Genomic DNA, 25714 nt, shown 5'->3' on the forward strand with positions numbered 1-25714 from the left:
TCGATTATCACCTGTTCCATTCCTTTGACAATCACCTTAGGGGACTCCAGTTCAAATCCCTAGTAGAGGTGCAAAATTCACTTGATACTTTCTTCGCTTCACGGCCCACCATGTTCTATCAAGATGGAATCCATGGCCTTCCAGAACGATGGCAGAAGGTCGTAGATGCTGATGGGGAATATTTTTGATCTAGGTATGGCTTAGGTGACACATCAATGTTCGAAGGTGGTGGGTGGGTAACTTTCTTGGGTACCTTCATAGATGTTACATTTATTGAACCAGACAGAGGGAAAGTTCCTTCTAAAGTCTTCAGTTCAAGAAAATTACAAGAAAATCTTGAAAACACGAAGACACATTTAATTTTTTTATATGCTGCCGCAGGTGCGATACATCATCAGCTCCTTACAGCCAAGGAAGGTAAAAGGGATACCATTTGCTGAAGAACCGCAAAGACCTACAAATACAAGTCGGCATTTTCAACGATAAGAATGTGATTCCTGAGTCCTTCACTGTTCCTGGTGAACTGGTTCTTCTTACTTTGTACGGTGCTGAAAGGTCAGTGCTTACCTTAGATCAGCTGCGTTATCAAGCATTCATGAAAGTTATTGCGAAATATCCGCCATAAGTGAAATTCAGTTGGAAGCTTTGCCACCTACCAGTGCAGCAGCCCATCAGCACTTATTTCGGCTTTACCATCAGGTACAACTCTGGAAGAGCAACAAGATACCCTCTACTTCCTGAGAATCGCAGAGGATTGAAGCGTGTTTGGAACCAATCATGACAGTGAAAGCTCCAGCTCTGGACTCTGTATTTTAACTTATATTGGAGCTGCAAGATGGAATGTGAACGCGTATTTAAGTGCAGAAAAATAGGACTGATATGTACCTCGTTGTGTGTACACTGTAATTGCAGTGGTTGCCCTAATACCTATTATGAGGAAATCAATCCCGTTGAAAATACGAGCATGGGCACTATTGAAACGTAATAGTCGTTAATAAAAATCCAGACTGCATTTAGAAACACTGTGTACTGAAAAAGGTACTCTGTTCTTAACGACTTCCACAATTATGGTTGCCTTTCATTTCGGATACACGAAAATATTGTAAAAGTCTCTTTAATTGGAACTATTGTAGACTGTGTACGTTTTCAGATTTTTTCTTATAAGTGTTATTATTGATTAAATTATAGAGAATTTGGTGACTCGTAGATTATTTGCCTAAGATTAGGGGTAAACTATTTTCCGATAGAATCCTGGTACACCAGTTGTATAAATATTTGTTATTTCTTTTTTTATCCTTATGATCCTAATGAAACTTGGAAGCTATATTTTGCGTATTATGTTGTATTTAATGTAAATTTAGTTGCTACTTTCAGAGGAGGAGATTGTCAACTGATTAAGAGAAAGTAATCGGAAGAAGGGAAAGTTTGGGGATTTCTTTTAAAAGTTTCCTCCGTTACTTACCCGCGTGTAGGAGACTGGCAAGTGTTTGTAAGCGTAGCCCATTGTAATTCAAGTAAAGTAAAAATAACATCAATCTGCAAATACAACGTGAGTTATAGCTATTAAAGTAAGAACTAGTTATTATAATGAAAAACCACACTTTGTTGGCCATTTTCCAATATGGTGGCCAAACCTCTCACCGGGTATTTCAGGACTTTTAATATGTTGTTATATACACCTTTCCCAAGATATCTGCAAACTTTCAGCTTGTTATGACTTTTCTCTGTGTTAAAGTATAAGAAAACTAATCGGAAAAATGGAAATTTTCGTGATTTTTAGAAAGAAATTCCTCCGTTACTTCCCACATGTGCAACAAATTGGTGAGATGCATGGTCTACAAGCCTAATCCTTTGTTATTCGAATGAAATAAAAGTAGTATCAATAGTGCAGCTACAACGTGAATTATAGCTATTAAAGTGAGAACGAGATATTACCTTCTAAAAACACGGTTTGGTGGCCATTTTCCAATATGACGTCCAAACCTGTCAACGGATAATTCAGGACTTTTAGTATTATGTTGTATACATCTTTCCAAAAGTATGGACAAAATTTCAGCTTGTTATGATTTTTTCTGGGCTAATATATAAGAAAACTAATTGGACGAAGGGAATTTATCGGGATTTTTAAAAAGAAATCCCTGCGTTATTTTCCACATCTGCAGTAAATTGGTAACTATGATGCGTGGTCTGCATGCCTGATCCTTTGTTATTCGAATGAAATAAAAATAATATCAATAGTGTAGATACAACATAAGTTACAGCTATTAAAAGTGAGAACCATTTATTACTTAAAAAAAAACACGTTTTTGCGGACATTTTCTAATATGGCGGGCAAATCCTTCACCGGATTTTTCAGGATGTTTAGTATGTTGGTATATACACCTTCCTAAAGATACGTGCAAAATTTCAGCTTGTGATTTTTTCCGGGTTAATGTACACTCATGTCCAAAATGACATATCGCATATCTATAACTGTCTTCTTGTAAGAATATAATTTGATAATGATTTTGCAGGGTACCTTTAATACTGATACTATGTGTATAATCGGGAAATGTATATTTGTGGTAAATTTCGTAGGAAAATAATTATAAATACGAAATTAGAATGAGTAAAACAAAATGTTGCTAAATGGACAAGAAAGTTTTATTTTCGTTTTATTGTTCTTATTTACTGCTCTTTTTTGTCATGAAATTTACCATATTTATATGTTTTTGCCGATTATGCACGTACTAATATTGTAAGAAATACTCGAAGAACTCGTTATCAAATTATATTCCTACAACAACATATTTGTAGACATGCGTCAATAATTTTGGACATGAGTGTACATATTGACTGGACTAAACGTTAACCGCATATTCAGCTCGGAAGTGGTACAAATCATCCGTTTCCAATTTCGACGTTGATCGCCGTAGAACAAAAAGCGGTAATAAATACTGACAAGCTGTTGTTTGGAATCGATTCAGGTTCTGAAAGAAACGACCGCATGTTATTATTAAAATTGAATGTGGTTGATATTTACAAGTACTTTCTGTTTCAATATTTATATGCAAGGAGCAAGGGCGCCGATTTCTCTGTAAATTTGGGGGGGGGTCATTTAGTTGCAGAAGGTATATATATGAAGATTTTAAGACAAATTGCATTCAAATTATGCAAAATATTGTATATTTATAAATAAAATATGGGGGCCCACATGAGCTTTGGGGGAGCCGGGTCCCCTCGGCCCCCCAGGATAATAGATATCGATATCCGACAAGCATTTATTTTCTTGGAATCGTTTAACTGTCTCAATAAAGATACCATCTTTACTCGTATTACTCTGTTGAAACCAGAAGTAGTAAAACTTACTAGTTCTTTCGATTTCAACACTGATTGGCATACAACGAAAAAGTCGCTAATGGACAGCGACAAGTGGTTTTTCGGAATTCGTCGAGCGTCTCAAGGAAACATAACATCTCCACCTGTAATAATGTACTAAAACGGGAAGTAGTAAACGTTTACTAGTTATTCCGGCATTAATATTGATCTCGATGAAGCAAAAACAACAATAGATATTGAGAAGCAGTATTTGAAAACGATTTAGCGTAATCCTAAAACGACACAATCTATCGCCGTATTATTGTACTAAAACCGGAAGGATAAAATTTTACTAGGGCTTCCCCTTTCAACGTTCATCGTCATACATAGAAAACGGTAATAGATAGCGACAACAGGCTTTCTGAAATCGTTTTAGCGTGTCAAGAAACATATTACCACCTGTAACACACTAGTAAAACTCAAAATGGTACAAAATCACTAGTAATTCCAATTTCAATATTGATTTCCATCGAGCGTAAACGGTAAGACAGTAGTTCTCAAAGGGGGGTACCGTGGGACTTAGCCAGGGGTTCCGCGACGTCTAAAAATTGAAATGTGTTGTAATAAAATGGAACTCACAGCTGTTGTGCAAGAAGTACTAAAAAAATGAAATTATATCTACGTTTGTAAATTTGAATGTTTTCCTGCTTTACTAAATTTTTGCCCTGAAGCCGACATTCAAATACATTGCCCTCAAAAAGACATTGATTTTCGCTTTTGAAAGTTGCTGTGTTTTCAATTGAAATTTTGTTCACCAGGAAACAATCATGTATCTTTAGAATAAGTTCCCTATTGCATTATTTTTCTTGACCTTTTTCATGTCAGTGTTAATTCTAATTGGTATATTTTTATACTATGCGAAATTTGAAATAACATTGTAAAGGAGTCAGCAGATCACTTTCCGAATAAACAAGGGGTCCGCGTTCTCGAAGTGTTTGAGAACCACTGCGGTAAGAGATATCTAGAAGCAGTTTTTTCAGAATCAATTTAGTGTCCTAAGAACTCCTCCATGAACTCTCTATTCAAACCTGACGTGGTAGAGATCAGCCACGTTGATTGCTATGGAAGAAAAACGGTAATAAATGGCGCCAAGCTATATTTTTCAAGGAAAAGAAGTTTTTATCCGTATCACCCTATTAAAATCGGAAGTGGTAGAAATTATTAGTATGTATACTTCCAGTATCAATATTGAATTCCATTGAGGATAAACGATAAGATATAGAGAAATAATTTTTCGGAATACATTCAGCGTCCAAAGAATAAATTTCGTCCCCTCCGTTGTCCCTCTATTCAAAAGCAGATGTGATAAAAGTAATCCATTTCCTGTTTCAACCCTTATCGTCATAGAAGAAGGTCAACAGATACGGTGATTTAAAAAAAATAGTTCTGGATCTTAAGAACAGACACCACCTTCTTCTGTATCTCTCTACCTCGGCCGGAAATGATAGAAATTTACTACTTAATAGGTTTTTAACTCTCAAATTATCCTTGTATTGCAGCTGGAGTTATAGATATCTTAAACATTCAATTCGCGGAATTTGGAAGTTTAGAATACTTTTACAACTATGAAACGAAACTACTTGTTTCTTTAAGGTAAACTCATACAGTTTATTCTCTGTTGAAGTACCGGTAATTTAATAATGCATACGATATAGAACTTTTGATTGTCGAATGGATAGCCAGACTTTCTTTTGTTGAACATGAAACTAGTTTCCATTGCTGGTGAGTCAGAGATTATACGGATATCAATATCTAGGAGTTCAAAAAAGTCAGACATAATAGCTATTAGTGTCGATGTGCTGAACGCACATCACTCAACTAAAAACTCCCTTATGAATACGTTTGCTACATTTGATACTGAATGTCATATTCAGTTTCTGGTCGAGATGCAACTTCATGTATAATGTATCTTCGACGCTGAAAAGGCAAGTTAAGGCATGTATGATGCTCACATACAACAAGTAAGCTATATGGAAAGTGCAATGCGATGTGTAAGTCGAAAGGCATCACGTTTCGAAATTTGCAGTATACTATTAAATTTAGTGTGTACTTTTATTCATAAAGACATGTACGAACAACACGACATTGACTAGACATAAGCACATACCCAAAGTTGAAAAATGTGCTTTTATGCTCAGAGCTACTTTCTTTGCTAACAATAATTCGGAAGGAGAGCAACAGTAGGGAATGGAAGGTCTTACCTATCTGTGATCCATGAAAAACTCTTGTTGCATAAAGTTAAGGCAAAATAAAAAACGATAGGAAATTTTAATCGTAACTCCCTGTGAAAGTTTTGCTGCAAGAACTGAAGATAAACGACAGATGACAATAAGCACTGTATGATCTGTATTCCTTGTGAAATTCTTATTGGAAGAACTGAAGCGAAAATAGCAGACGATGTAAGTTGCTCCTGATCTGAATTCTTTATGAAAGCTTTGCTGCAAAAACCGAAGGAAAAATAGCAGATGATGCAAGCTTTTAGTGAGTTCTATTATATAAGTCTAAAAGTCTTGCCGGGAAAAGTTAGACTACAAAAACAAACCAGAGAAGTTAGTACTAATTTGCATTCTTTACAAATGTCTTGCTGTAAAAAGTGAAGTCAAAGTATTGAAAATAAACGACAGAATCTACTGATGATCTCTATTTCTTTTTAATAATCTTGCTGTAAGAAGTTAAGCTAAAATAACAAACAGAAAGTGATACTCCTAATTTATATTCCCGATGAAGCCTTGCTGCAAAAAAAAAAAAAAGTCAAAATGGCAGACGATAGAAACTTTTGCTTATCTGTATCTCTTGTGAAAGACTAGCTCTAAGAACTTTAGGCAAAATAGCAGGCGTAAAAGTCTTTGCTTTTCTATATTAATTGTGAAAGATTTTCCGGAAGAAGCTTCTTCTGATTGCTGTTCCTGGTGAAAATCTTAGTACACGAAGTGAGCCAAATGAGCATCTACAAAATTTAGACCATCTATAAGATTTTTGTAGCAAGATAGGTTTTCTTGACATCTAGGAATGTAGATAAGTATGTTCTTAGCAACCACGTATAGGTTAGAGCACTTTGGTCTGCTTCTATGAATATATGTCACGAGTGAGAACTATTTAAACCTACTGTAGTTTAAATTCCAAACAAGGATTTTCGAAGCAATTGTATTGTCTATGTTATTACAAATCGATCTAACATTCACTAAATTTGCTTTATAAATTACGAAATTTCTATAAACTATTAGAAAGAAAATCATTCTATTTAATAAACCGAAAGCAGTATTATTCTCTTTGGCGTGGGAGACCCGGGTTCGTTTCCCAGCGGGAGCTCATCTGGCTCGGATTCCACGTTAATCAGTAGGTCCATATAGCCTCCTGCTGAACGGAACGTTAAACTCAAAATCAACTCAACTCAGTATATATTCTGAAGAAAATACTAAATTGCCCATCCTAAATGATAAATTTCTACCATTTTCCACCTTAATTAACGTGTAAAACAAGTTAAATATATGAAATGATTTATGCTGGAAAGATTATTATTATTATTATTATTATTATTATTATTATTATTATTATTATTATTATTATTATTATTATTATTGTAATAATAATAATACAAAATCACTAACATACTAATAAAACTAATATCTAAAATTAAATTAGAAGATGACAAGTAATATGTATACGATGAATTCGAACACCAGTCTGTCGCTTGGTAGTTTCGTGGGAATCCATTACGATCTTCAAGTGAAGCTAACCAATTATAATGCTAGTTGGGAAACTGAGGTGTGGAAGGAGGTATGCAGTTTCACGCGATGGGTAAACGCTCATTTTCATGCACCCCGCTAACGATGCCCCTGTATATATAATTTATGACTACAAATACGTTTACAATATCATGATAGAACATTTTTGTCAGTTTTATGTAAGTAGTATCCCAGAAATAGGTTAGAAGAGCAAAGTATGAATTAACCGACTACTGCCCGGTTACTAGTATTCTACAATATTTTTTCAAAAGGGTTGTCCTAACCGAGAATGGATACTTTCACTTTCATTCGGAAAGCAATACGTGTCTAGGTTTATTTCTGTTCTTTCATTCAAACACTTTTTCGTTCTTTCTCTCTCCGACCTTCATTTTATGAAGACAACTTTCAAGTTAGGAGACTTCACGGGTAATGGAATAATAGTCGAGGTGTTATAGGCGCTGGTTTAGTGATTCCCAAGTCTCCACTTCTAATTCACTCTACTTTGAAGTAATACTTTTAAATTTCATTTCTTCTTACACGGTTAATGATAAACTCTCTTTGCTCAACGTGCTCTATTTAGAGATGAGATGCAATAATCATCCACATATTAATCGAGAGAGAGAGAGCAATTGGAGAGAGGTCTTATTGAAATATTATCAGGAATAGTCATTTATATTTATTTGTTACTTTTTAGTTTTTTTTGGTTAATTCTTCGTTAAGGAATTACTTAGAATATAGTAACAGGTAGTGCATAATATGTTACGGCGTTCTACAAGTGAGATCTCGTGTTTCTTTGATATCGTAAAGGCTTCTAATGGAGACGTGCTTGAATTATTAATTGGAGATTAAATTATACAAACTCACGTTATGTGCTCATAAAATACTCAAAGATATACTATAGGATTTTACTATTTGTCATATTTGAAACATATGACTTGTTTTCGATTGATCCAATAGTTTTCAGAAATTAAGGTGTCACACACTGTTAATCTTATATTTACTTTCTTAGATTTTTCTAAATTTTATATTACATTTTCATAACACGCTAGAAACCAATAATATAACACCAGAAATGTTCTTGTTAGATTTAATTTGTAAATGAGATAATGATAATATATAATAAAAATAAAAAATACGATGGTTTTGCGCATAAAAGAAATTTTCGCAAAACAAAGATAGAGTCAAATAACCACGCACGATGTGATATGTTTTTCATAAATGTTCAGTAGAGATATGAAAACTCGAAACTAACAAAAGTAAAGGTAATTATTTGCAAATAATGTAAAATATCCGGAGATTTTACCAAATACTGTATCATGTAAAACAAAATGAAATTTTTAACAACATTCATTTTACCTTCGTATGTATAAGATTAAATAAAATCACTGTAATTTTCTCATGCCACCAGTCACTCCGTAGATACTAAATGATATCTTCTTCCTGATTGCTTATTTGTTGCAGTTTGCTACGAAATTACTTATGTATTTTATTCTACTGTTTTGCAATTTGCTACACTGACATCTTCTGAAAAAACTGGAACACCTGTAAAACACGTTACTTAGTTCTCAACCAATCATTCGTCCCTGCAATGTTGGTTGTCTAACTTTGAAGGATGTGAAAAATTGGAAGCGTGAATGAAGTTTTGTTTGTATGTATACATTGTGATGTCACAGTAAATATGACAAAGATAGAAAGAGGTGGAGGACAGCGATCCAAAAGCTGCTCCCAGCTAACTGAGTAAATGGTTTAGAAGAAGAAGAGGTTTATTTGAACATTTTCCTAACTCATGTATGATCAGTGTTTTCGTTTCTGCTCACATGCAGAATGTAATAAATTAATACTTATACACAGAACGCGTTATCATGTCATTAGTACAAATGTTCATTGGACAATAGAGATCTATTTTAGAATGAAGAAATAGTTCTTGCATCATAACAGTAAAAACCTGTTTCAGTCTTATCAACAGCAGAAGTATGTGTGTATTGATCTGCCTATATAACCAGGCGTTTGAGAGAAAAGCAAAAAAAAAAAAGATGTTTTCATTTAATGGCATTATAAAACTTAAGGATCCATACACTTATGTAGGTGACTACACAAACAAGAAATACCTGAACCTTTCCCGGTACACGTAGGCTATCGGGTTTATATAGAAGTGTACTTCAGTATATACACAGTGAAGATAAATAAAGTATTATATTTTGTGAGTAAATCTAACACACACACACACAATATATATATATATATAACGATATTAACAAAATAATACAAAAGCTTACTTATTGAAAAACAATGACTTCGAAACTCACTCACCTGCAGCACGACAGTGAATCATCAATTGTGAATAAACGTTTGAGTTTATTGTTTGGCATTCACACTTCTTAAAATTAAACTTCTTTAGATCTTGAGGGAGTAGCTCGTAACTTGCTGACCTTTTGAATGTTTTTTCTACACCACCTTTACTTCCTTTCAGTCGACTTGGCTTAGGCTCCACGGTGCCGTCAGGTTTTGGAAGACGACCCTTTGTTATTGGAAACACAAAAGTGTGCTTTCCCTGCAAACTGATTAAACGTTGATTTCGCTTTTTCTTTAGAGATTGTTTCTGAGCTTCCGTCTGTTCCTCAAAAATATCATCACTTGTTTTCAGGACTAATTCCCTTGCTTTCACAGTGTTTTCAGTATAAGTTGCACACAGCAGTTTCTTTCCATAAGATTTGCATTCTGTCGATTTTTTAGGCTGTAAGGAGAAGTAATACTGAATTAACTAAACGCGAATGACTTCCTTTGACAGTAGTTATGGTATCTAATCACACCGAAAGAAATAATTAACTGGAGAGGTGGATCTAGAAGGTAAAAGCTGGGGGAAGTCAGCCAGAACGAAGACTATGATTGGTATATTATGAGTTTACTATAAACTTTCAAAAATATGTAAATAATAGCTTCAATTATAATTTTGTCATTTAAAAATCTAAGGAGGGGAGCTGAGTAGACTGATCTGACACTTATATCCTGCTTTCTGAGTTCACATTCTCAATATCATCATGTTATTTTGAGCAGGACTCTAGATTTTATAATTATAGAATTGATCAAATTCAATGGGGATATGTAAGTCGTTAGTAGTCGAACGGAATATAATCATGTATTCTAAATTGTTTATATGCTCTCTATGTTAAGGTAAAATTAATTAATAAAATAAAATATTCATCTCGAATATAGCTTTTATTCTAAATGTGAAAATTTGTACAAAGTAGTGTTTAGCTCATACTTAACAAGAACGAGTTAGTGATCAAATATATACTATGTTCCTTGTTCTCCTTGACTTGTTAGTATAGAGATTATGTACTTTGTTCTCCTTGACTTGTTAGTAAGAACATTAAATATTTTTTCACCATAGCGTTTTAAATCCTTCAAATCGTTTCAAAATGATTTAACACTTCTCTTAAAAATTTACTTACTCACTTCTCTTAAAGATTTGAATTAATATGAAGTGTTTAGTTTTACATTCGATGATTATGCATCAAAGCTATGATGATGATACGAATGAATAAAATGATGGAATGAAGAAAGTGGGCGGAAATGAGGCTAACTCCGAAGACTCCCTCCCATATGTTGCTGTCCAACACAAATCCCACTTGACGCGAGATTGGATCAAAGCAAGGACCCCACATATCGGAGACGAGTACTCTATCACTGAGACACCGTGTCCTCTAGATAAATTTACCTACGAAATATATGAGGCAGTCGTAAAAAAGAAACCCCCACGCCTTTTTAATTGACAGGTATACTGAACTAGAGAACAGAGAATAGGAACAAAAATTTGAGTAACAAAATGAATTGTTTGTCACAGAAAATCAATTTCTCGATTAAGATTCAAGGTTATCAATTAGATTGTTTGTTTTTAAATATATGTATTTTACTTTATTTAAAAATATAAAGTACAAGCCATGATATAGCCTACTTGCTTGTTTTTGTTGAAGTTATCATAATTCAAAGAATTCACCTTTAAAGGACACATTTGCGAAACTTGTATGTTTGTGAACATTTCATGTTTGACATATCAAAAGAGATTTTGGTATTATTTTGACATTTTAAAGTAGAATATTATGGGGAAAGGATGATGAACATTTAATAATTTACCACTCATTCTAAATTTTACATCGTGTATTTGTTGGATTTTTTAAAAAAATAAATGGTTCTTAAATTTTGATCACAATTTTTCCTCTAAACAATATAAAGTTTCTGAACACATGATTGCAATATTCATACATGTTTTCTATATCTGCGGGCTACACTATGTGTAAATTGAATAACTACAAGTTTTTACTTTTGTCCTTTTTTGGCTAATGTAATTAGTTTTCATTGCAGACCAAAAATGATTGTGTTTGGAGGCTCACTACACTGTGGCTTATTCCCCTGCAAAATGTCATATATTTTTTCCACATTCTTGTTCTTATAAAAAGAATATCGTAATTTAAACTACTCCCTCAATGTTACTGAGATATCTGAATTAACTATTTCCACTTAACTTAAGTTTAGTAGCTACTTGCAAGGGACGCATGTGAACCGTGACAGGTAGATATTTATGAAAATTGGTACCCTGACTAATTGTGGATCGCTAATCATAGTGGTGATAGTCACTCACGAGGAAGGTCCATAAACCGTGAAAGTTGAATTTTGATGTAAATTAGTGACAAGATTCACTTCGAATTGCTAAGTAACGTAGTAATAGTCACTCGATGCGCAAATGCCTCGTTGAGCTGATACACCGGCGCCATATTGAAATCCAGTAGACAATGTCCAAGAATACCCTTTTGGCACAAAAATGAAAAACGTTTTGGTAGATCTGACTTCAACATTGTACACAAGACATCTATATGTGCGAATACTTCTAGTGCACGATCACCATCTTAGAATGCACCATATTGAATTATGATAAATGGCAAGGGGATTGTGTGGGGTATCAAATAGCACTGGAATTTACTCCTAGATCCATTTCCGTTACCAAAGTTTACATATCTGTTTTCACTTCTGAATTAAGAGCTCTCTCACTCACAGGAACATGTAAAAACTGTGCAAGTTAAATTTGTGTTATGAAATGTGGTCCTGCGAGCAGTTACATGGTTTTAATTAATGCAGTAGTAGTCACTTGATGTACAATAGCCACTATACCAATCAGATCTTAGGCCAAGTGAGAGAAATCGTTAACTGAATTAAAATGCCTGTGGTGAAAAATGGAATAACAGCACTGTAACAAATTATACCTATTTTCAAGAGCGACATGCGATTATGCATAGCATTTAAATGCTGTGATATAAGTTAGGTGCAACGGGACATATGACTTTACAAGGATATGTCTTGAAGTTATTAGAAAATTAATAGAAAAATAATAGAAATATATTAGAAAAATAATATAAACTCTTGCACGTAAGCAAATATTAACCTACTAACCTTTTGCTCTTCAGTTGTGATGATGGAGATCCATAACGAAGTCATTAGCACACAGTATCGTGGAGCACTACAAACACTTAACAAATGCATTTTCGTCACAATCTTCATGATCACAGACACTATTTTCTACTTGTAACATTGTCTCCAGAACATTTGCAAATGAACCAATTATTGCTCTTGTGACATACCCACATTTCTGCCATGCATATGGAAGTATGTCCTTTAGAACTGGCGCACAAAATTGATGATACCTAACAGAATGCATTTTCATGATGAAAATTCTGTCATTTAATTTGTTCGGTGTAACACAAACAATGAATTTAGACGAAAACAATCCTGTCTTCAAAATACCAGCTTATAGTGCCGAAAACAGTATACATCAATAGGCTGAATAAATTTGGTGGTCTTTAGGGGTATAACTTCTGCACAAATGTTTTTCCCATGTAACAATTCTCGCAGGTCTTCACCCGTCTGTCCACTCATTCCACGAGTCAATCAACAGCAGGGAATCCTCTTCCACATCACGAATAAACACGTCTTTTAGCCACCGTTTGATGTGCTCGCGAGTTCGTTTACCTGATTTGCTCGCATTAATAACAATGTTGAAAGGTCCGAACACGCCTTTAGACTTCTGAAAAGATATACAGTATATATGTGTGTGCCGAGCCGTACTAGGGAAATGTGAATTTGGATGGTGTGTGCATAGCAAAGACTGAACGACTGCTGTAGTAGGGGTGGACGGTTCCTGAAAACGTAAACCGCGGTTTCGGTTTGTTACTTAAACCGGTTTGGAACGGTTAACCGAAACCGAACCGAACCGAAGTGATCCCAAACCGAACCGAATCCAAATCGAACCGTTCACAAACCGAACCGAACCGTTCTCAAACAGAACCGAATCGTACCGTTCAGAACTGTCAGTAGAACTTTGACAAATTAAGCTGTCCAAAGGGTTTCAAACGTGGTTTCGTTTACTATTGGCTAACCAAAACTTAAGCGAACTCCGTCAAAGCAAATTCAGCTGTGTTCACATGGAAGTGAATTCAATTTTTAACTCACTCGTAACATACGACCAGTTAGCGTATTTGTGTATAATAAAAGAATAAAATAGCAAGGAACCTGAAAGTACTATATATATAATATTTGTATATCTTGGGTTAAGTTCTGACCTGTTAAGCCCCTATTTTACAACTGCTTCAAATTCGAAAAAGTTATTATTCCCCTTGTTTACCTTCACTTTTAATATTCCCACTCAAATAGCAGCTTGCATGTGTGTCTTCATTTCTCTCATTTTTCATACTTTCATAGCGTGATTAACTAACCAGACTCATCATCATCAAAACGCCGAACACATATTTCAGACTTTGACCGTTTCTGATTTTGAAAACGCTCCTACGTACAATGTAAGTCAATACTCGGCACCTTGTATATCACATCGTTAACAAATCATTATATAATTACTTTCTGTAAATAATAAGTAAAATCTTCTTGTGAGTTTTACTGAAACGTTTGGATTGCGAGCGTAGTGAGACTCCGCATACTCCGCAAGACAAACTTTTAACAAATGCGGCTTTTAAAATTCTGTTATATTATTATTATTATTATTATTATTATTATTATTATTATTATTATTATTATTATTATTATAGCAATAGTTATATGAAGCAATTATCTCTGCCAACTTGGTTAATACACACCATTCATCAACCGGTAGTTGTAGAAATGATTCTTTTGCAAAAGGAGTTGTTAGCTCAATCTTTAGAGCGCTCCCTCATGGATTCAAGGCTTGTGAGTTCGAAACTAGTCCAAGTCAAAACATTTTTTCTGATTTAATCCTTCAGGTGGAAATGCTTCTCTATTCACTTATATCTCGCAATTCTGGATAGAGATTTTTGGATGTGAAAAAAGTATACTAGAATATAATAAAAAGATAAATTACTTGATACCTTTTGCAATTTTTAATTATATTTTCTCCTATCTAGGACGTTTCTGAAAGTTCAGACTTCTATATCTCTTTTTCGCTCTCTTACGTGTCCTTCAACTACGTAATTCCTACACTTATTTCATAAATCACATATACCTATATTACAGATGTATCTCTTTCTCTTCTATCTACATCATGTCTGGAGATAAATGTTTTGACAACACGATACAGATACGATTTAAAAAAAATACGATCTACGATATCAGTGATACATGTTGTGGTGTTTAACTTAACATATAAAACAATAAATAGAAAAGCTGAGAATAAAAATCTTTTCAGAGATGACAGTGCACTGATGCTTCAAATCTTTGTCTTTACTCCCTATATCTATGTTAATTCCCTAGTCAAAATAAAAACTCTTCAAAATTAATCACAAATTCTTATACAACTATCCCTTCATTGGAGTACCACGCGGTCACATACCCGTCATGGCGATATAAAGGTACTTTTGGCGACGAGGATACAAATACGCATACGTCAGAAACCCTAAAGAATATGGAGAATTGCAACGAAACTTCGTATTGGGACTATTTGCAAAAAAATAAATAAAACGTGTTTTAATTTTTGCGGGAAAAACAGTGTTCGGGTCTAGGTCTCATCCAAAAAGAACAGTAAATAATACCGTAATAGCAAAGGAAGGAGTGGACCGAAGCAAATGAAATTGTGTGTACATATTAAACAGACCCTATGTAAAACAAAAACTTCCGTGTTTCTCAAGCGACCCTATCCGTTTTGCTTCAAATTTGGCAGACAAGAAAAAACTGGTAATAAATCGACGCGTCTTTTGGTTTATGCGCAAAAACATTCTAAGGGTTAAAGGTTCCTCCTGAAATACTATAAAATACACCATACTGTTTGTGTTTGTAGTTGATCTGCCAAATTTGAAAAAAAAAAAAACGGATGGAGACACGACACTTGTGAAACACGAAAGGCAATATTTTACATATCCAATATCTACATACAATCTAATTCGCTTCGGTTTACTCCTCACGCCACTCAACAGTTTTTTTTTCTTTCAGGAAAATACGAAACACGTATTCCCTCATCTTACCTCTACAATATTTGTGCTGATTTCATTCACTTCGGTCCGCTTCTTTTTACCTTTCGGGGTAATATTTCAAAATTTTGGACAGGGGCTTTTGCCCTAAAAAGCGTACTCCCCGAAAATAAAACAAAAAAATTTCGTTTAATTTTTTCCTATTGTTCATACACAAAGTTATGTTGCAATTCTACATGTCCCTTACACGCATCTGACATAGTGTTACTAGCACTTTTGATTTTTCATGATCAAACGTTTGGAGGGGTCGTTGCCTCACCCAACCGTTTTCTCCAGGAAAATACCAAACCCGTATCCTCATTTTACGTCTGCAATATCTGTGAACAATTTCATTCACTTCGGTTCTCCTCTTTATTCCAATCCGTATTCCCTCATTTGATGTCCTACAATGTCTGTGCAGAATTTCATTCTCTTCGGTTCACTTCATTTTGCCTTTCGAGCGTCAACTTACAAAATTTTGTGTGGGAACTTTTCCCACCTAAAGCAGTTTTTCTGTAGAAAATAAAAAAACACTTATCAGTTTATTTTTTGCGTATTGTTAATACACAAAGTTTCGTTGCAATTCTTCATGTTCTTCACACACATCTGACATACTGTTACTATCACTTTAATATTTCGTGATCAAAGGTTTGGAGGGGGCCGTGCAGCACCCAAGCATTTTTCTCGGAAAATACGAAATCCGTATCCACATTTTACGTCTACAATACCTATGGAAAATTTCATCCACTTGATTCACTTCTTCTTTGCTTTCCGGGCGTCAACTTTAAAAATTTTGAGGGGTGGTTTCTGCAACCTAGCACCGCTTTTACGCAGAACATAAAAAATTCGTATCCGTTTAATCTTTGCGTATTGTCCATACGAAAAGTTATGTTGCAATTCTTCATGTGCTTTACACACATCTGACATACAGTTACTCGCACTTTTGATATTTCGTCATCAAAGCTTTGGAGGGGTCCGAGGCCAACCCAACCCTTTTCTCCAGGAAAATACGAAAGCCGTATTCCCGCATTTTACGTCTGCAATATCTGCGCTGAATTTCATTCGCTTCGGTTCACTTCATTTTGCTTTTCGGGCGTCAATTTTCAAAAATTGTGGGTAAGAGCTTTTGCCCCCTACACCGTTTTTTCCGCAGAAAATAAAAAAACCCGTATTAGTTATTTTTTCGTGTAGTCCATACACAAAGTTTCGTTGCAATTCTTCATGTTCTTTACACACATTTGACATACTGTTACTAGCACTTTTGATATTCCTTCATCAGAGGTTTGGAGGGGTTCGTGCCCCACACAACCCTTTTTTCAGGAAAATACGAAACCCGTATCCTTATTTTACCTCTACAATATCTACAATATATATATGCACAATTTCAATCACTTCAGTTCACTTCTTGCCTTTCGAGCGTCAACTTTCAAAATTTTGGGTTGCGGCTTTTGCCCTCTAAAACCGTTTTTCCGCAGAACATAAAAAACCCGCATTCGTTTATTTTTTTGTGTATTGTCCATACACAAAGTTATGTTGTATTGAAAAACGTATTCGTTATTTTTTTGCGTATTGAAGTTTCGTTGCAATTCTTCATGTCCTTTACACACATCTGACATACTATTACTAGCACGTTTGATATTTCGTGATCAAATGTTTGGAGGGGTCCGTTCCCCACCCAACCGTTTTCTCCATTAAAATACGAAGCTCGTATTCCCTCATTTTACGTCTGCAATATCTGTTAACAGTTGCATTCCCTTTGATTCAGTTGTTCTTGCCTTTCGGGTGTTAACTTTGAAAATTTTGGAATTGGCTTTTATATTAAACCTTTACATTATGTAATTTTTTTCTTTTTTATGAGATTCTTTTTTGGGGATGGAAAGAGAGAAATAGTTTTCTCTGATATCTGTTTCTTGCCATTCATCTTGTTTGAACTGCTTAAGTAAAATCATTTTGTAACTTTTGATGTCATCCAACTACGTCACAATAATAAAATTTTCATTCTTAACAATTTGTTTTATTCTCTTATTTGTAGTTTGCCACACTGATATATTTGTTACAAAATTGAGGTTTGGTCCAACAACTTTCGAATTTGCAACCAACCGAACCGCCGAGCTTTTTGGGTTGCCTGTTATTGCAGGAAAAGGTGAATTGCACGTGGTAATGCACTTTTGGAGTCGTGTATATATTTACCTACCATCCACCATCATATGTGGTTTTCCTTTAAGTAAAAGTGTATCTATTAATACAGAAGGCAAATTTAATATTATTGAATTACCTTATCAGAAATTGGTACATGTACCATCCTTTCCCCTCCACAGGCCTCACACTTGTGGCTTTGGTCCGCTAAGAAGACAACCACACGAGAATGAAACATCACTTTCAAGTCTTCTGGAAGTAATTCGTACGTAATTTCCCGATAGGTAGGAGAGTAGAACTTCAATAATTTACAATAAGCATAAGCCGGAAGATGAACATTTTTAGCTGCAAAGGTTGTTACATGAAATTAATTCAAATAAGAACAGATTTGTTATTGTATTACAGCGTTAAGATTTGTTAAAAGATTATTTAATTAAGCCTAATAATATCCGTTGTAACATACGGCTAAGATTTTACACTACTTATTTATACACAGTCTATATATAAATTTATAAGTACAGGATTGCTTACACTACAGAGCAATAGTATAAGTGAACGAAAAAGCAAATTTGTGCTGACATTTTAATGACTTTTTATTTCAGTATCCAATGATGACCTACTGTTGAAGAAACGCGCACGTAGTATGGAGAAATGTATTCCTTGTTTTACGACACCCGACTGCAAGGTTGCAGACGCTTTCCTGGACTTGCATTAGTAACTACGTACTCAAGAGGTCGAGCTCTTCCCGTGCGTTATAGTCTTTGGTGGTTCGCATCTATCATATAACTACCAATTCTCTACAGACTACATAAATAGAAGCATTTTAATTAATCGACATTCTTTATCCTGATTTACGGACTTCATTTACCACTATGTTAAAAAAATGGAGCATATACTGTAACTCATGATTTGTCGCATTTATTCCATTTTCCTTACATTTATGTAAAAAAAAATCTGTTATTAAAAGCGGATATAATAGAAAGAAATCTATTTATGGACATGTTTCCAAAATATATAATAACATAATAAAAATGTAAGCAGAAAACAAAATTATGCTCGGTTTTGTGTATCGTGGCAATTATGCTTTAGAGGGATTTTTGCAGTAGCAGGGCACGATTGCAAAGGGAAATTGAGAATTACCAGTAAAAAGAGCTGGACAAAAGAACTAGAAAGTGGAGTAAGTATTGAATTTATTAGTAGTGTCAAGATTGTCTGCCAAATATAAATTAGCGTCTGTAACCAAGAGGTTACGCAAATATAGAAACAAAGAGGAAAACTCTTGTGCTGAGGTTGGAAGTGACACTCTATGCGGTTATAAAAGACACCAAAACCTTAAACAGTAAAGAACCTCCGTGGTTAGGTGGTTAGAGTGGCAGACTAGAAATTTGACACCAGATTGAATCCCATCCCATCCAATCTTTGTTTTCTTTTTTTTACAAAACATAATAGGAAGTGTATAATTTTCATGTTAATAAAAACAGAAACAATATAATAAGAAAATAACATATCGATATTTTCCTTTAATCGACTTATTTATTCAGGATTACAGTACTATTAGTAACAGTGATTGTTTTCAATTTATGGCATAGCGTGATTACTCCTCCCCTCCCCGTTCTTGCTCAACAGACCAACTTCAACCAACTGAGGGGAGGGTTTGTATGAGTCAGGAACTGAAGAAAAAGCATACGCAACATGCAAGTTTTACAAACATAGCACCAAACAGCGAATGAAATAGAAAATCTTGTTGTCATGAAGAAAGGAAAAGCTGATGTCAAATTCTTCTTCTGCTGTTTAGAGTATTGAAAATTCTTTGGTTTGGTAAGAGTCATACTTACAAGCTCAAGAAATGCGACCATACTCGTAAGTCCGTGTAAGAAGTAAAGAATGCTTTCTTTGAACACAAATACAATCTACAGATCATTTTGCGTGGAACATGAATACGAACGTCTGTATGAACAATAATCATACCATTCGTCTAAACTATACAGTAGCGTGAACAATAGATATTCAATGGATACAACAAACAAGCATAAGATATTTTTTCTAGCATTACAACACATTAAACATAACTTACTAAATTTTTGGAATGACAGATTACAACCTTAAGTGTCGGTGTAGGTCCATTCGTTTTCACATTCGGTGGCTCGGTGGTAGGGCGGTTACCTGTGGTCCGTTGAGACCCTGGTTAGATCCCAGTTCGTGCCTAGTAGACTTTGTGGGGGACAAACACCCTGCCCGTGGGATCCATCGGGCTTCTACCATTTTCTCCCACTTTCTTCGTTCCACCTCTTCCATTCATTTCTCATTATCACCGTCTCGTTAAGCCTAATCGTGTTAAACGTGGGACGTAAAACTATAAGATTTAATTTAATTTCATTTTCACATTTGAGCGACGAAACAAAAAGGGTGATAAGAATCGAATTCGAAATTTAGAGCTCATTCGTTGCTAAGCGGTTAGCATGCGCGCCATTGGCGTGGGAGACCCGGGTTCGATTCCCGGCGGGAGCTCAGGTGGTTCGGATTCCACGTTAATCAGTTGGTCCACATCTCAAATAGCCTCGCTGCTAAAAGGGACGCTAAACTATAATCAATTCAACTCAACTCGAATTCGAAATTTCAATGAATTTAAGGTTCGTAGACCCATTATATCGGTAAAATAGGTTTTCGATATCTGTCAATCCGTTCGTCACGCTTTGACATGCACTCAACTAGAGGCCATGCAATTCAACGTATCTTGACCAATTCTAGACACAATATGTTTATAATAATGTATCGCTTGAAATGTTCCTTCTGCACCTAAAAATAAAGGTAGTTTGCAGAAGGATGAAAATTTAAGATAACTCAATTTTCTCAAAAACAACCGTAACGAATTTATTTATTTTTTATAAATAAATATTTTATTAACAACCCTACACGGTAGTACGCATCATCGCTCTGAGCAAATACAAAACGAGTAATTTACTTTCTGGGATGAGTTATTTTCGCAGAATTGCCTCAATTAGGTTTCATGACTAAATACCGGTATTTCACTAATAACCTAACAATATGGCATTGCTCATTCGTCATGTAAACATTCAGAAGGGTGAGTGAAGGTGAAGATTTACCCATGGGATGAATTTTTCGTAGGCGGTTTTCCCGTTAACGCCTCAGACAATGTTGTTCATGTTTGTTAAATAAATGTTTCATGTATAATCTAACAATACTGTATAACTCGTTTGTCTCAAATAATTCCAGAAGGAGTGGTTTTCTCAAAGGATGAAGTATTAATTTCTTATTTTGTCAATTTTCTCGAAAATAACTCAGACGAATGTGTTCATAATTCATAAGTAATCATTCCTGTAGTAATCTTGCAATATGGCATAGTTCACTTGTCCCGAATAAAACAATCCATAAGAGGTAGTTTATTTTGAGAGTGAAATTTTTGCCGACACGGATTAAAATAAAAACTAAATGCAGAACTCCTTACGTGTTTGGTACCCGTGAAAAGTATGTATTTGGATTCGACACTAATATATTTGATGAGTTTTAATATATCTTCACCTCTCTCTGCTCCAATTAGCGGGACTGAAGTTGGATGAAACAGGCATCGGAATTTTTACCATTCATCTCAGGGACTCTGAAAAATATGGATTCGACACTAATACTGGTCATTTATATATATATATATATATATATATATATATATATATATATATATATATATATATATATATATATATATATATATATATATACACGCCTCCTCCTAAATTCCACTAGGAAAGTTAATAGATAAAAACCATCTCAGGCCTGAACCTCATCTATGTAGAAAATTCGATCGAGATCGGTCGATAACATCTAGTGTCCCACTTGGTGGTAAATGTCGATCGTCGTTATACCGACGTGTCGAAGGAGTGTGCCACTGGCAGCAGGGTTTCGTCAAGTCGAGAGAGTTATCTAGAAGTTACCACTGGGTAGCAGGGAGAACTTAATGTTGTTCCGCGTTCCTTCAATTCGTCGCGGAGAATCTCGGAGGGACCAAGATGAAATATTGCATGCAGTTATTATTATATATTATTTTTACCTGGCGAATTATTTCTAATGTGATTTTCAGGACTCTAAGGTAAATCCTGCTTCCACATCATGAAGTGAAAAATGTTGCGATGAGTGCGTATAATTGTATGAATTTAGATTCCAACCGTCGCCTATCATTTGAAAGTGAATATGGGAGAACTATGAAATAAAGTAAATAGATGCGCATCGTTTTGTTATAAAATTACATGGCTAGCAGATTTTATTTGATGCCAAAGGGATATAATCAGGGATGTGATGCAGGGTATACGAGGGTATACGGCGTATACCCACCTCTAATTTTTTGAAACTATCGTATAGCCACCTAAAATTTAGTAGGTACGCGGGTATACGCTACATTCGATCAATAGTATACTCACTTCATTGGAACAAACAACTGCTTTTCATGTACTTTTCAAAACAAAAATATCTCACTAAACAGCTGGTCGTCAGGCTGTTACCGCAAATGATGTCTAAATTCTTTTAAAATATTTGCGTTTTCGGGGTGTGGGAATCAAATTTTTAGAGAATCTCTTCTATAATGGAAAACAGTGCTCTGAACATGCAGTGATTTTTCCTCAAGATGTCACATGCGTTGTCACTACCTTCGAAATTCCAAATTCAATTCAAAATCTGTCGATTGGATACAATTTGAGCAAGACAATATGGAATAGAATAAGTTCCTTTCTAATCGCGGAAGGAGATTCCGAAAAAATGTGGTCTTTTTTTTAAGAGTTAAAAGGAAATTAAATGAATGTGTCTGCACCAAGAAATCGTTGGCCTCCACAAATACAACAAAACATACAACCTATCGTCGGTCTAGTTTGAAACATTTACCGTCGTTCCCAATAATACCAAACACAACAGCGAACCTCGAATTAGCACTGTGCATTTGTAGCCGCAGTTGACATCAAAGAAAGCAGCGATTGATTTCGATAAATACTCAGCAGCTAGTACTAGTAGTAGTTTTTCCTCAACCTACTGAACAAATAAAAAGGGACGGGGTAAAAATAAATTTTTTTCTTCATTATTTCATTTTCTTTTAGATAAAAAAAGAAAATTGAAGAAAATTTGTTAACAGGAAGGGGTAGAAATCAAAAATTAGGAAAGACTTGTAGCGTATGAGCATGTCAAAGCAAACTTTGATTATTTCAATACAGCCTTCACTTCGAAAATATTTGCTTAGTAGTGTTAAACCCTTTAGGGATTTGTGGTACGAATTAGTATCATGGAATAGTGTTGTGTTTAAACGCTTATTAAGCTCATGTAACACGTATTGAACCCGGTTTTTTATAGGTCAAGTCAAGCATAGACCAAAGAACACCCCAGATGCGTTTCGGAACCGAATGGTAAACTTGGAGGTGCCAAGTGGGGGCGGAGTGATGAGGGAAATTACAAAAAAAAAAAAAAAAAAAACATTAGTTTTCGAGATATCAAGATTAAAATTTTGCATACGGATTGTGCGCACCTTTGAATATTTCTCTCTTTTTTTGTTTTGTTTTTTTATACCTATCTGGACCCGGTTCTTTTAGGAAATACTTTTAGGAGGAGAGCATTTTTTGTCTATCTATTTTCCTTTCTTCCCAGGGTGCGTATTTATTTGATTTATTTAACAATCACCAGATACAGCTCAGAGACCATTTTATACTGCATATCTAACAACAACAATAATAATAGAAAGAATTTGGGCAGGTATCGGTCAGGGCCTGTTTAGTAGGTACTATCCTCGCATTTTCATGGTAGAACTGAGGAAAACCATAGTCAGGATGGTTGGCAGCGGGAATCGAACCCACGACCTATCGAATGCGAAGCCACGCTCTACCACTTGAGCTACTTCTCTCGGAAAAATTGTCGTTTGTGATTTTTAAAAATCGCTCCTGACGGGAAACCTAAAGTTCGAATCAAAAGAAATTATTGGCCTAAAGTTTTAGATGGGTATACCGATACTACTCGACTCTAACTTGGGCGCTGGTATCAGGGCTTAATTCAACCATAAATTGGCCTCGAAAATGCTCTCCAAGGTGCCTATTTGCTGTTTTGGTCGAAGCGGCTCTTTTGAATCGCTTCTGATATTTAAAAAAAACTAAACGTTTAATTTTTTAAAAAAACCTTATCGGACCAAGTTGCAAACATGAAAAATATTCGACCATAAATTGGCATAGACCCGGTGTGACTTCCCTCAAGAGCCGTCCCTTTATACGAATTTGTTGAAGTTTAGCGTCAGTTTTCAACACCGTGATTGTATGAAACATTATCCTGCATTTTAAGATGGAATTCCGGAACCATCGTAATGCATTTAAAGCAGCAAAACAAAGCTCTGTGTCTGAAGATCGCAATAAAGACTAGATTTGAACTTATGACAGTGGTATAACCAAGTTTATTTCTGCTTTTCAGACATCTAAAATTCTAAGTTCTAGGTGTGGTAGTTCATGAAAATAGCTTGTCTTCGTATTATTTGTCTATTCTTTATACTTAACTATTAACGCTTCAAGTCATTAACTATTTGCTCATTGGGGCATAGCTGCCATTGTTTTAATTGAATAGTTGAGTGATACACTAGCCTAAGTAAATGAAATGAGATCTTTGAGTTTTACGTCCCGCGGTTACGCCGGCTAGGCCAAAGTAGACGGTGATGAGTAATGAATGAAATGGTGGAATGAAAAAAGTGGGAGCAAACGGAAGAACCCCGAGAAAATCCACGCACACGGTGTTTGTCCGCCACAAAGTTCGCTTGGCGGGGGCAGGGATAGAACCCGGGATCCCAAGCACCAGTGGTGAACGCTCTACCACTGAGCCACCGCGGCCCCTCTAGCCTAAGTACCAACAGCAATAAGCCCGATATTAGTATTAATACGAATACTAATTTCGACATTAATGCTGTTGGTACTTAGGATAGAGGATAACTCAATCTATCAATTCTAAAACGGTCATGCGGCAACGAAACCAAAATTAAGCTTTCTCTAATTTAATGCAATTATGATCCGACAAAAGAAAGCTAAATTCATTTTCCGAGCAAAAGAACAACTAAACACAATTTGGGAGAGAGAGAAAGAGAGAGGTTGTAAGCTGCAGGACGGACAAACTACAGATTGAGGTCGATTAATCTCTTCTTGGTTATGGCCCTGATCATCACAGCAGCTAGTAGGCTGTGGTTCGCGACCGATTTACAATGTTAAAATTCAAAATTTCAATCTTAAATTACTCCACATGTACTCAACATTTTAACTCAAACGAGATATATGTATTTCTGTGTACATTAAATACATCCTTTGAAAGTGTCACAGTGATATATAGGACTAAAGGAATAAGCAAAGTGGCGGAAACAACATTGGTCCAAGTCATTTTTCCTTCTTATAGTTATCAGTCATACAAGTACAAACACTTCTAGAGCCTGACCTACTTAACGCAGAGAGCTAAATAAGGTTTTAAATTAATCTATAACATTAATTATAGGTAATCTTTTTCTTAATCTCTGGTTGATAGGTTAAGTGGTTCGGTAACTGTTGTCCAAAACATAACTTTCCATTCAGACTTCTCTTGCTACTTCATATACATATCCTGCTTGTTATGTAACCGATACGCACAGAGAGCCAGTGTGAATTGCCTATAAGCAAGGATATTTCACCATAACTTTCTTATGAACTTTGAACTTCAAATCTTAATAGTGCAAAGCCTAAAAGTATTGAACATCATATATATATATATATATATATATATATATATATATATATATATATATATATATATATATATATATATATATATATGTGTGTGTGTGTGTGTGACAAGGGATGAAGCGTATACCCACCTAAAGAATTAGCATTACATCACTGGTTTTAATCGAACATACACGGTTACAGCAACACCCAGATAGGTCAATTTAAAAAAGACTTCAACGATTTATACCTCTACAAGCGAGGTTTTCTTAATCGGCTCGGTGGCAGTCCTAAAAGCACACGCCTACTAATAGAAAGATTAGTGGTT

The sequence above is a fragment of the Thermobia domestica genome, chromosome 16, assembly GCF_964235325.1.
Source record: "Thermobia domestica chromosome 16, izTheDome1.hap1.1, whole genome shotgun sequence".
Taxonomy (NCBI): domain Eukaryota; kingdom Metazoa; phylum Arthropoda; class Insecta; order Zygentoma; family Lepismatidae; genus Thermobia; species Thermobia domestica.